Consider the following 11984-nt stretch of genomic DNA (forward strand, 5'->3'; position numbering starts at 1 on the left):
TCTTTCCCTCACACGTACACACAAGCGTATCTCTTTCAATTTTTCCGTATCTTCTGCACACGCTTAAGCGACTTTGTAACGATTTATTGTACACACGATCATCCCGCGTGAAGAATCGATCGCTTTTATTCGGGAAAAAGATAGTTCAATAGATACCATACAATACAGAGAACTTTGAATGGGCTATGATATGTAAAACGCATTAGCGACTGGCGAAATTTAAATGAATGAGAGACGACACGAAACTATATTTATCAGTTATCACCGTACATTATCAGGAAATATAATCAACATATCGAGGTAAATTTTGTAAGAATTATTAACAATTATCGAACCAATGAATGATCAAATTTAAACGAACGAGAGACGGAATATAAAACTGCATTATAATCTATTATAAATATGCAAATCTCAAAATAATATAATTAACATTTTTATCTACATATTTCAATATCGAGGGAAGAGAATACTTCTCATGTCATTATGCATGAGATATCGAGTTAATTAAATAAAAATAAAAATTTCGATATTGTAAAGAATTTTGTGAAACCCGTCCGGTATTACCATGCGGTCAGTTGAGGGAAAATTGAGTTCACGGTTGCGTTTAACTCCTTAAAATAGCTCTGCGTCTGTTTTGAATTTTCGATTTAGTAGCCGCATGCCACTTTCCATCGCCGAGCCTTTGTATTCTCTCTTGGTTTAAACATTCCGCCCGTGCATTACGTATGTATAAGCGCGTAACAGTTAATTTCAAAGTGCAGTCGCGATAGTCGACGACGTATCCTCTCGGCATTTCGCTTGTTCCGCGTAGTCGAGATCAAGGGAAAGAAGGACGAAGCACACGGAGGGAATACAGGGTAAAGCGATCTCGTCTCGTAACTACTCGAGCCGCGGAGAGAAGCGAGAGAGAATCTCTCGCAGAGAGGAGGAAGGAAGGTCTTTCCCTCTCGTGCGCGCGTGTCTTCGCTTCCGTATAATGGATTCAAGTATAAATATGAATTTCCGCGGGAGAACGCATTTAATTATTCTGCGCGAGCGTGCACCGCCGTTCCGTCTTTCTTTTTTCGTTCGCTTTTTCCTTTCTTTATCCGTTGCTGCGCGCGCGCGCAGGCTGGTGGCGAGTTAATGAAAACGTCACGAAGATTTGCATAGACAGCGGCGGCGAGAGAACACACCGCGCTATAATCAATTCTGCGCGATTCGTGTGTGATTCAATTATTCACTCAATTACTTACAGCCCAATTATTCAGCGCCGCCGAAGTTTCTCGTAGAAGATCGTCGCGCGAACTCTGAGACAATCTTTCTCGGCGATCTATTCAAATTTAATCCTTTCTAAACTACTCGAAAATATATTTACTGCTTGCTATTTAAACTTCGTATTATTTCGGTTTTCCGTTTTCATTATTTCAACAATATTGCGTTATGAGGAATTTTTCTATATTTCTTCTATTTATATATATGTATATATAAATTTAAATTTATTATAAATTAAATTATATTTTTAAAAAGCGTATATTTGATCTTTGATATTTTTTAATATTTTGCTTTATTCATTTTTCTTACACTTGTTTATTTAATGTATATCACTTGATACTCGAAAAAATGATGCAAGACGTAAATTGAATTCTCCTTACATTTTTTTATCCTATCTCATATAATGCTCGTAACTTCTTTTCTGCATTTTAATGCCAGAAAAGTTTCCTTTCTCTTATCCTTGTATCTTTCACCTTAAATTGTTTTTTATTATTATTATACCTTTCTCTGTTTCATAATTAACTTGTATTATAACTCCTCTCTGTGTGAAGGTATTTTTCCTCTTGTTACATATTTCGAGAACATTTAGGTTTCGGAATATGAAATGTTTCTTTACTCTTATTCTCTCATTTCTGCGCAGAGTATTTTATGACAATGTTTTTTTTAGATAAATCAACTGTCTAGATTTATTAAAGAATATTTTATTTAAATTCAGATCAGAAAATATTTGATTATTTTCTATATTTTAACGTATTTTTAAATTTTATTACGGATTTTGTTATATATTAGTAACGTATTTCATTTGATATAATGTATGAGTATTCTCCGTTATCGTACCGATATTAGTTTAGGATAAACCACAAGACACATGTCTGTGTGCGCTCTCTTTTCTCGCGCGTGTTATATTCTTCTGGAATACACAAAGTTACGTGACACAGCACGACACCTCTTTGTACTCTAGACCGCTATTACCTTGGGAAAGTACGTCGCCTTCGATGTCGAAAAACTTTCCGAGGGAGTGTTCTCTCACCGGTGTACGTATTCATCCGTCACTTCGACGTAGCGCATATCGCTCGTCAACCTCTGTCATCCGAGCTTCTACGAGGTCTGTCCTACTCGTATTCATGATGGCGAACACAAATCCATTCTCGTGGCTTTCGCATTTGGAAGAGCAGAGACTGATGGTGACTTTTTGTAGGATCTCACAAAGCATTTTTTGAAGGAGTTGCATGAGTTTCACGAGTTTTCATGTAGATCCATCCCTGTGACAGAGATTCTCGCTTTCTTCGAGTTATCTATAGTAAATGTAAAAGTAAGACAGGTAATACTATAGTTCGAGGAGAGATGTAGTGATGGAAGAGGGAGACGCGTCCTGGCAAATGAAGTGATCGATAGGGAAATTCGAGAACTGACGAAGGTTTGTTCGCGCGAAAGACGCGTTCGCGGTCGTAGTTTGATGTGCACTTTTTTTACTCCGTATACATGTTTATGTGTAGAAGCACGTTTTTTCCGTCCTTCACTCGGCTGCCATCGGTGCGCGATATAGTAGATCTCGCTTGTCAATGGAAACTTTTCGCTTTCGTAAGAAAAAAAGTCTTCGTAGTCTGAAGAATCGCGGAAGTTGATCGTTAAAAAAAAAAAAACGCAAGGCGTGATACATTTTTCAATTCCTCACGATTTTCTCGTAAACTCGACATAACTATTTATAGGCGATTCTGTCTTTCCAACAAATCGTACAAAGCAATTAAATTTAATTTAACATTTCCCAAATCTTCGTAAAAGTCTACGACTGTACACAATGTTCCGGATTATTCGTGGATTCTTTTACGTATGAAAATTCTTCCACAATAAAGCGAATTAATAGCAGAAGCGTTGGGAGTCGCGTAATTTTCCGCGTTGGCTTACTTCTCGAAATTACTCGGCAATAAAGCTACGGGTCGGTATGTTGCGTATAAAATGTAGCGTGTGTCAAGTGGAGCACAGAGTAGTCGAGCGGAAGGATGTAGAAGGTACAAAGAAGGGCGAGGAAAGAGAGAGAAGAGAGAGAGAGACAGAGAGAAACAGTCGGCGAAAACGTCGCGCGCGGTTTCGCTTGGCTCTGCTCCATAATTTTATTGCTTTATCTCTCGTGTTTGCGGCGTGGCCGGGAAAAAAAGTGAAAAAGGAGGGACGCAAGGATGGCGGGGGAGCGGATACTTTATTACTCGCTGGGAAGAATTTTTCGCGTGCGAATATGATGATCGTCGAAATGCGGTTCGCATGAAATTACCGTGTCATAATTTATAAACGTTACTCGCGCGCGCGATCAATCTTGAACGCTTCCGAAATCCATTTCTCTCGAATGACGTAAATAAATACCTTTGAAAAAAGGGATTTATTTCTCGGATGTGCATAATTAGATATTCTTGTGTCGAATGTCGATTTCATTATAATTATCTGCAAATCTTGATAATAACTGACGTCAAAGATATTACTGGCGCGTTTGTTTTAATAGTTTATAGTAAAAGATTAAGTAATTCTACAAGATTAAATTTCAATCTTCCTGATGTGTATGCAAAAAGAGTCGAGATACGTTTTCAGACGCCAAAGTTTGCGTAGCATATAAATGACATAGTACACTTGCATTATCTCTGATGTTTATTAAGGTTCTCCAACGTCATCATTACAGCATTCATCACCCTTATTTATCTCGCGCGATGAGATTTCGTATTTTCCAAACACCTCTCTAATTCACATATCGTGCTCGTCCCCGATACCGAGTCATTATCCTGGTGAACTTTTCTGCACCGTAAGCTTTCATCCGATATTGTCGATACCCATCTTGACATTATTAACGTGAAAAAAGAAGTCAACGTGCGCTTTTGACGCGACGATGCGGAGGCGCGTCACGTCGAGCCTTCGACGCGCAAACAGTAGCCGGGGGATACAATAGGACACGGCGTAGTATAACAACAGGAATCCCGCGAGCAATCGGGACATAGTGTGGCACCCTTCTATTGTTGTTCGCGCCCTCGACACCCCCGGGCCCCGGACGTTTCGGCCGCGGCGGCGGCGGCGGCGATGGCGGCGTGCGTTGTAGGTGTTCTTTCGCGATATATACGACACTTGGAGGCCCCGATGGCACTTCCACCGAACGGCTGACCCGACAATGGACCACTCCACTCCACTCGAGAGGGCGAACCATTCCTATGCTAACGGCCTTTCACGCCAAGTGCAGGGGCAACCGCCGCCTCCAAAGCGTTGAGCGTCCCTGGCTGGATTCACAAACGCGACACACGTATACGTGCACGTAACCACCATACGCACCCACACAACGGGCGGACGCGAATGCGGACTCTGGTCTGCGCGCATATATTTACGCTCTTGACTTTCGACGACGACCCGCGGACCAAGAGACGAGTACGAAAAACCATTTCCGGTATTCGACACTGCGCTACCGCTGGCTAGCGATGGAGCAATCGTCGATAAAGAATCGATTCCTCGCCGATACTCGATTTTGCGGCTCGAGTTCCGACGACCTTGCGAGAGGAAATTTGTTCTCGTGGAAGATCATTCTCGTATATTTTTGATACAGTATTCGCTCTTTCTATCTCGCGAGGCTAATAAAAAGTGAATAAAATCGTAGATATTTTCTTAAACTGAATCTTAAAATGTCACTGATTAAAAGTGACAAAACGCTCACACTTTGCTCTTTCGTTTTATGTTTCACTGGTTATGACAAAGTAAAATTTTGTATAACTAGTATTTAAATTGAGAATTATATATACATATTACATATATTTATTCTTAAGATGTGATAAATTTTTATAAAACATAAACAAGAATCTTGATCAGACATTTGCTTAACAAAATATATTGTTATGTGAACTTATCTCATATCTAATATCATAATATTAGATGCATTTTGTTTAAATATCACTGATTGAAATAGTCACTACTACTGATTCTTTTCAGGAAGATTTCACTGTTTGTAATACTTCTCTAACTGAAACCACTGCTTATCAGTGATAACATACTGATTCCATCTAAAAAAATATATATAAAAATTTGTCGCTCTCAACATTAGTTCTCTCTATAATAGCTTTTTATTATAATTGCGTGTTCCTTTCGCAATCAATGATCGATATATTGCACAAATATTTGCGGGTATAAATTTGAAATGTTTCCGTTGGCTGCGCTTTGCGTTATAAGTACATCGATGGTTCATAATTATCGATCTTTGATGGTTTGCACACGAACTTTCCACAAACTATGATGGTACTGTGTTTATTTTACTAACATAAGACTTTCTTCAATAACAGCGGAAAGTTATTTTTCAAATAACTGTTAAAGGAGTGAGCCATGCAAGCTGTACATCAAAAGAGCATCTCATAAAGTTAATAAATTTGCATTAACGCAAATTAATGAGAAATTTAATGGAACATTTCTCACCGTTATATTTTTTCAAAATTTTAATGCATAAAGCATCCTTTGGATATATAATCTGATTTTTTCGGAATTTTATGTGACACTTTTATTTGGTCTAAAATAATTTATAGCATGAAAGAAATAAATTACACAACGTATTATAACGCTGGTTAGTAATAGCGAAAGAAGCCGCGACGCGCGAATAACCCGATTGATTTATTCGCGATGTAGAGACATGAAGAGTCCTTCGAAGTCGAGGAGCGATAATCTCCGATAAACGGCGAGAAATTATCGGCGCTTTGTACGCGCCTGAAAAGGCACTCATGTCGCCGATGGTTGTCGCCGTCATCGTCGTCTAGCAACAAGTGGCGGTAGGCCGACTGCGTTGTAAAATGGTATATTCATTAGACTCCTTTTATCAAGACGGGCGCGGAACCTTTGCATGTCGACGAGGAGAATAATGATAAATTAGACATTAGTTCCCTCTCTTTCTTTGTCTCTCCATTTCTCTCCTTTTCTCTCTCGTAGCCTCGCGGGTTAGCATCGGAAAGTTTTGGGATAGGAACGACGACCGAAGACATTGTAAAGCCGCGAACACGGCGGTGAAGTGAAGCACACGGTAATAAAGCGAAGTAGTTGCGACGAAGTAGTTTCCCTACGTAGTGCAGCATCCGAGAGTGAATCCCTCCTAGTTTACGCTGTCGGTGCTGCACGACGTTTATAGAGGTAAAGTCGCTCATTCGTCGTCCAATGATAAAATACGTATTATCGTGTCCGGGGTAGAGTTTCTAGCAGCAGGGATTTGTTGCGCCGCCCGGGGGTTGTCGTGCGCGCCCGAGTGCCAGTAAATTCCTGACGGGACTGCAATTTTCGGAATGCGACAATGCCCGCTCGAACGCATACGGCGTACGGTGAACGCGGCCGCGATCACCCCCGTCGGAAAATAATCCAGCTTAGGAGGGACAATCGAAGCTTTTCGTGCGCGAAAGCTCACCTCGCGCGGGGCCACGTAATTTCGTATCGTGGATTATTTATCGGAGCACTGACTGTGCGTTGTAAATACAACGTAGGGAGATTTATATTGCGAATTAGATTATTTAGTCTAATTTTTAACTATTCAGTTGTGTAAATAGTTTATTTATCCGAATCTATGGATTACTATAGATAAAGTAAACTATATCTCTCGAGTAAACTATAACAATGATATCTTGATATATTTTGCAATGTTATTTTCGATTGCAGCTTTAATTCTTAATTTGTATTGAGCTTATTGACCGAATGCGATATATTTCCGCGATGGTATCTTTTACCGATCAAAGGAGTCCGCGAGTGAAATTACGGACGGATTTAACGATCGTTTCCTCCGGCTTTGTCATGCTCTGGAATCTCGATCTATACCTCCGTCACCACAAACCTCAATCTCTTCCCCTATGGCTGCCTTTCGCGTTCTCATCATTGTTTCTCTCTCTCTCTCTCTCTCCCTTTCTCTCCCCTTTTCTCGTTCTCTCTTCGTCGACAATCGCTTTGAGGAAACTCATTAATCCAGCTCGAAACTGTGAGAACACTCGAACTTTCCGAGTCGAAAATGATCGATCGAACCGTGCATTTGAGAGACTCGGCTTCCCCCAAATATCGCAGATATATATGTACACACACCCACGCACAAAGCGAGGCGCGAATCTTCAATTAGGAATTTACCCGATCTATACGCATTTCTAATAGAGTTTAACATCACTGCGGTGCATTGTCGCGATCGTTTGACGATCCAAGTGCATTGCCGATTTCGAAAGGGTTTAAAAAAGGATGGAAGTTTTCGTAAAGTCATACGCGGCAAAAAATGTTAGAAATAACAATTATATTCAAAATAAAAAAAGTAACGTATTTCATACATCAGAGGAATAGAGGTAATTCAGCAAAGATATACTTAATAATTAACTACAATCATAGTTTATATTTTAATATGATATTGTCTTGTTTCATATATCTCGAATCTTATAATCCTTTTGCGTGTATGTATATATATATGTATGATATACGAACGATGCGTAGCTACCATGATAAGCTTCAAGTTTGATTCAGATTGCAGTCAGAATAATAAGAAGGAAAATCGATTTGCTCGAGGCATACGCCGGAAACAAGACACGGACATAAAAACTGAATCCTGTCCGCCTGGACGAGCGTAAATCTCCGTAATCCGTCTATAAAACACAATCCTCGCGGAATGGAGAAGGCAGGCAGCCGACGTGGACGCCATGTATATCCGCGTGTTAGCCGGACGAATCTCTTACGATGGTCAATAAGCGTATCATATGGATCTCCATCTCTGGAAATTATATCCGGGCTTACCCGTTCCCCGGTCGCGAATCCGCCGATTGTTTGCTTACTTCCTCGAGTTATGACGTTGACGAAATCTAATCGTGCAGTTTTCCCTTTGAAAGAAATTTTTTAGAGTTACAGTGACACACGCACAAATATTATTTCCATGAACGAACATATCCGCTAATAATATAGATTTTTATTAAAATAATAAAAAAATTTGACATGCAAATATATATTTGTATTTATATTGAGAGAGATTATATGATTGACTATATACTTGAACAATCGAAACTAAATTGCATTTTGATGAACAGCAATTCTGATGAACCAGCGAATGAACAATAAAAATCAAATTTACATTTCTATGATTATTTATTTGGATATCGTTGTTCCTAATTCCGCTTATGAATATTTGATACTTCGCGCGCATCGAGCTTAATTACTCGAATTAACTCTTAGCTTTGATACATTAATAGTTGCATATTATTTCACGGATTATACTCGATTAAAATAATTATACGACGGCTGCGAAGCCAGCGTAACATAAAATATTATCTCATTTGCATTATATAAGCAGTTATTAAAATTATTGGATGCGCTTTTGTTTATTCGTCGCATTTATACGCTTGAAATATTAAATTCTATTTTAAACTAGGTGTGTTTTCGCAAGTGTTTATCAGACATATTGCGTATAGCGACGACTTTTACACGTTGTTTGTCACGAGTAAGTTCAATTTTGAGAAAAATATATAATGAAATTGACTCGAGGCTTATATGGTAATAAGGGCTTTGTTTTTCGTTCTGCGCGTCTTGTTTCGTCGTCGGGAAATAATGGGATAACGCGTTATTTCATGGCTCCGCGAGTGTATCGATTATGTTCCGAATTGAACGGTGTATAAAGATCTCTCCCGTATGGTTACAACCTTGTCTTTCAATCCCTCTTGAGAGGAGGAGAATTTGTCCCTTCTCCCCGCCACCGTGCGGAAAGCCGCGGGCTAATCCCCCGACAAAGGGGCCATCGAGTATCGATCCCTTCTTCTCTTTGACGTGCCGCTTACTATCTCTCGCCTGCACATCGACCTCTCGATAAGGGCCGGAGTTTACCGACGCGCTCCAGCGAAATGCGCCCACGATTTCTCTCACGAGCGCATATCTCCGTTGGCTCTTTAAGTAGGATACAGTTTCGACCGTACGTATCTCGCACCTGCGACCAAGTTGCACTTATCCAGAAACCGCCGTGAAATCCGTGAGAATCATCTTGCGGCGACATAAAAAATTTTTTACGATGCTGCGTCGCGGGATAAGTTTGTACAGAATGATGTATGCTAGTTAATCGTAGTTGAGCGGGAATTCGAGCGCTCTACTTCCCTGTAATATATTTTTTAACTTATACTCTCGTGTGCAAAACATTTCAAAATATATATAGAGCAATATTATGAGGCGAAACGATATATATTTGGATATCTGCCTCCCTTATCAAGGGAGACTGGACGTTCGCTAATGAAACTACTCTGTGAGTATAACGGGTAACATGATAGTTGCCGAGCTCCATGCTACATCGTTACGCATTCATTGAAACGGATATTCATATCTGGGATCCGGGGCTTTGACTATTTGAGGCGGAAAGTGCCTGCGAGAATTGCGGAGCTTGATAATCTCATTTTAATGACGATTTGCTGAGAATCGCTGTTTAATCCGAGGCAATTTGACGGAAATGTCGAATGTCTGCTAACAGGCCTATTGACAGAAGTATTAAGGGACGTGATGTGCCTCGTTATAAATCGCTTGTTCTTGATTAATCTGCTCTTTACACCGCGCCGCTTGCTATAATTTCGTATCAGCATCACTCGGATCGACAGCTAATCCGTCCAATCATGCTACGGGTCACTTTAATAAAGTCCAATGGAAGAACAAAGCCGAATCGTATACACGGGAAAGTCTGAGCTGAAAACAATCGCATTATATAGATGTATTTTATGGTTGATTTATACGTAGCGTATATAAAGTATAATAAGATTATTGATTCTCTCTTTCGTGGATTATAAATAGTCATATTTTTGTAATTTCATAACTAATATTCTACGCGACTAATTATTTTCATAATAACTTTTAATAAACGTTAATAATTTCATAATTTCTAATAATCTGAATTATTCGTAAAATCTTAACTTGCTTTTGAACAATTTATTTTTGAAAGAATTAACGCAAACGGATGACAGAGATTCGGGACGATTTCGAGATTTCGCGATTAGCCTACTTTAACAAGACTACTCTCACGACTGTGAATTATGAGAAGTCCTGGAAGGCGGAAGCGTTCACCTGCGAGGGCTGCATAATTCGGCGGCATAAATTAATACGTTCCTGGGAATCTCGGCGCCACCACCTTCGTCGCCGCGCGTCTGACACAATTAGGCGGAGATTAATTAAACCCATTTCACATCTCGGCGGACTTTACCCCTCACCTTTCTGTCTTTCCTCTTTGTTGTCTTCCGCCTTATCTCTATTCCTCTGTATTAGTTGCACAAAATTGTATAATTTTTCATGAATAACATGCTAAAAATATATGATAAACTTATAAACAATATTTACTAAAGCATAAAGATCAATTTAATGCGCATTTTGAGCAATTCACGATGCGATGATTAATATAAAAAAATATTTATTGTACATGTAAAATTCAAAAAACATTTATTGTACGTGTACAATTCTTGAAATAATTACATACTTAATATTGAATATTCATATTGATATCAAACTAAAGCAATTTAATTTTTTAGACATATATTTCTGCAATAGATAATTTGGTAATTTATTAATATGAATGTACTCGAAATAATTGTATACATTTCTTTATCTCGAATTTCTGTGAGGACGGTCTTATATCTGGATCGATTGCATTCAATGGAGAGTACAGAGATAAGCTACGATACCAGCGCTTGTTTTAATTAGTTACACGCAGACATCGTAATGATGCTATTTCGAGACGGGGAACGAATCGAACGGATATCGACTTGAGCCCGAGATGCTGTCGTCTTCCGTTCGCAGTATCCCGAGAACGTCGGTGTGCGACAACTTCTTAATTAAACCATTATGCGTTATAGCGCGAGCTTTTATTGCCGATGAGATCGGGCGGAAGAGAGGTACGGGGGATCGAGAGAAGATCCTTCGTAGAGGGAAGAGGATGAGAGAGAACGGAAAGGAGCCAGGCATCTCTTGCCCTCGTCTCCTTCGTCCTTACCTCCTGGGCATGTAAATTCGCGATAATAGCGGGGGATGCTTCATCCCCTAACCCTACTACCTACCTACCTACCTTAACTTGGCCTTTATGAGTTAATAACTTGGGTTATCGAGAAATTCGCCTTGGCTGCTTGCGTCCTACCGGGTATATGTTTGTGTATGTGTGCGTATATCTATGTCGTGCGCTGCGCGTCCGACTACACATAATACATTTACGTGTGTGTTTCTGAGAGAATCTTAAACAATTCCTCTCGCGCGTACCAAATTCCAAAACCAGCCGGAAGGTAATAACGAGCTCGGCTATCTTTGCACATATATATCGAAATCAGAATTATTTTTTTGTAAATAATCGATATTTTATTTTCCTTTATCTGGAGAAGCGAAGACAAATAGAATTTCATGTGAACATATAATAACAGAAATGTATCTTAATAGCAGAATATATAATTTATTTTTTAAGATTCAAGAACGCGCTATTATGGTAATTCCAATTTATTTATCTATTTATTTTCTTTTTGTACAGAATATTTTATATTCTTTTTTTTCGGAATTTTTATTTCTTTATTTAAATGCATGTACAAAATAATCGGATTTAAAACTTTTTTCAAATTTTTTGCGAACATTCTATTATCGGGCGTTTAAAATAATAAAATAATGCAGGAAAATCTTTTTTATCTTCTTTCTCTCCTCAATAATTTTCGATTTCAAACGAATAAAATTTCGGAGTTAGTGGTTTCAACTCTTTATCGGGTATTATTCAGACACAG

This window comes from Formica exsecta, unplaced genomic scaffold, assembly GCF_003651465.1.
Source record: "Formica exsecta isolate Colony F162 unplaced genomic scaffold, ASM365146v1 scaffold48, whole genome shotgun sequence".
NCBI lineage: Eukaryota > Metazoa > Arthropoda > Insecta > Hymenoptera > Formicidae > Formica > Formica exsecta.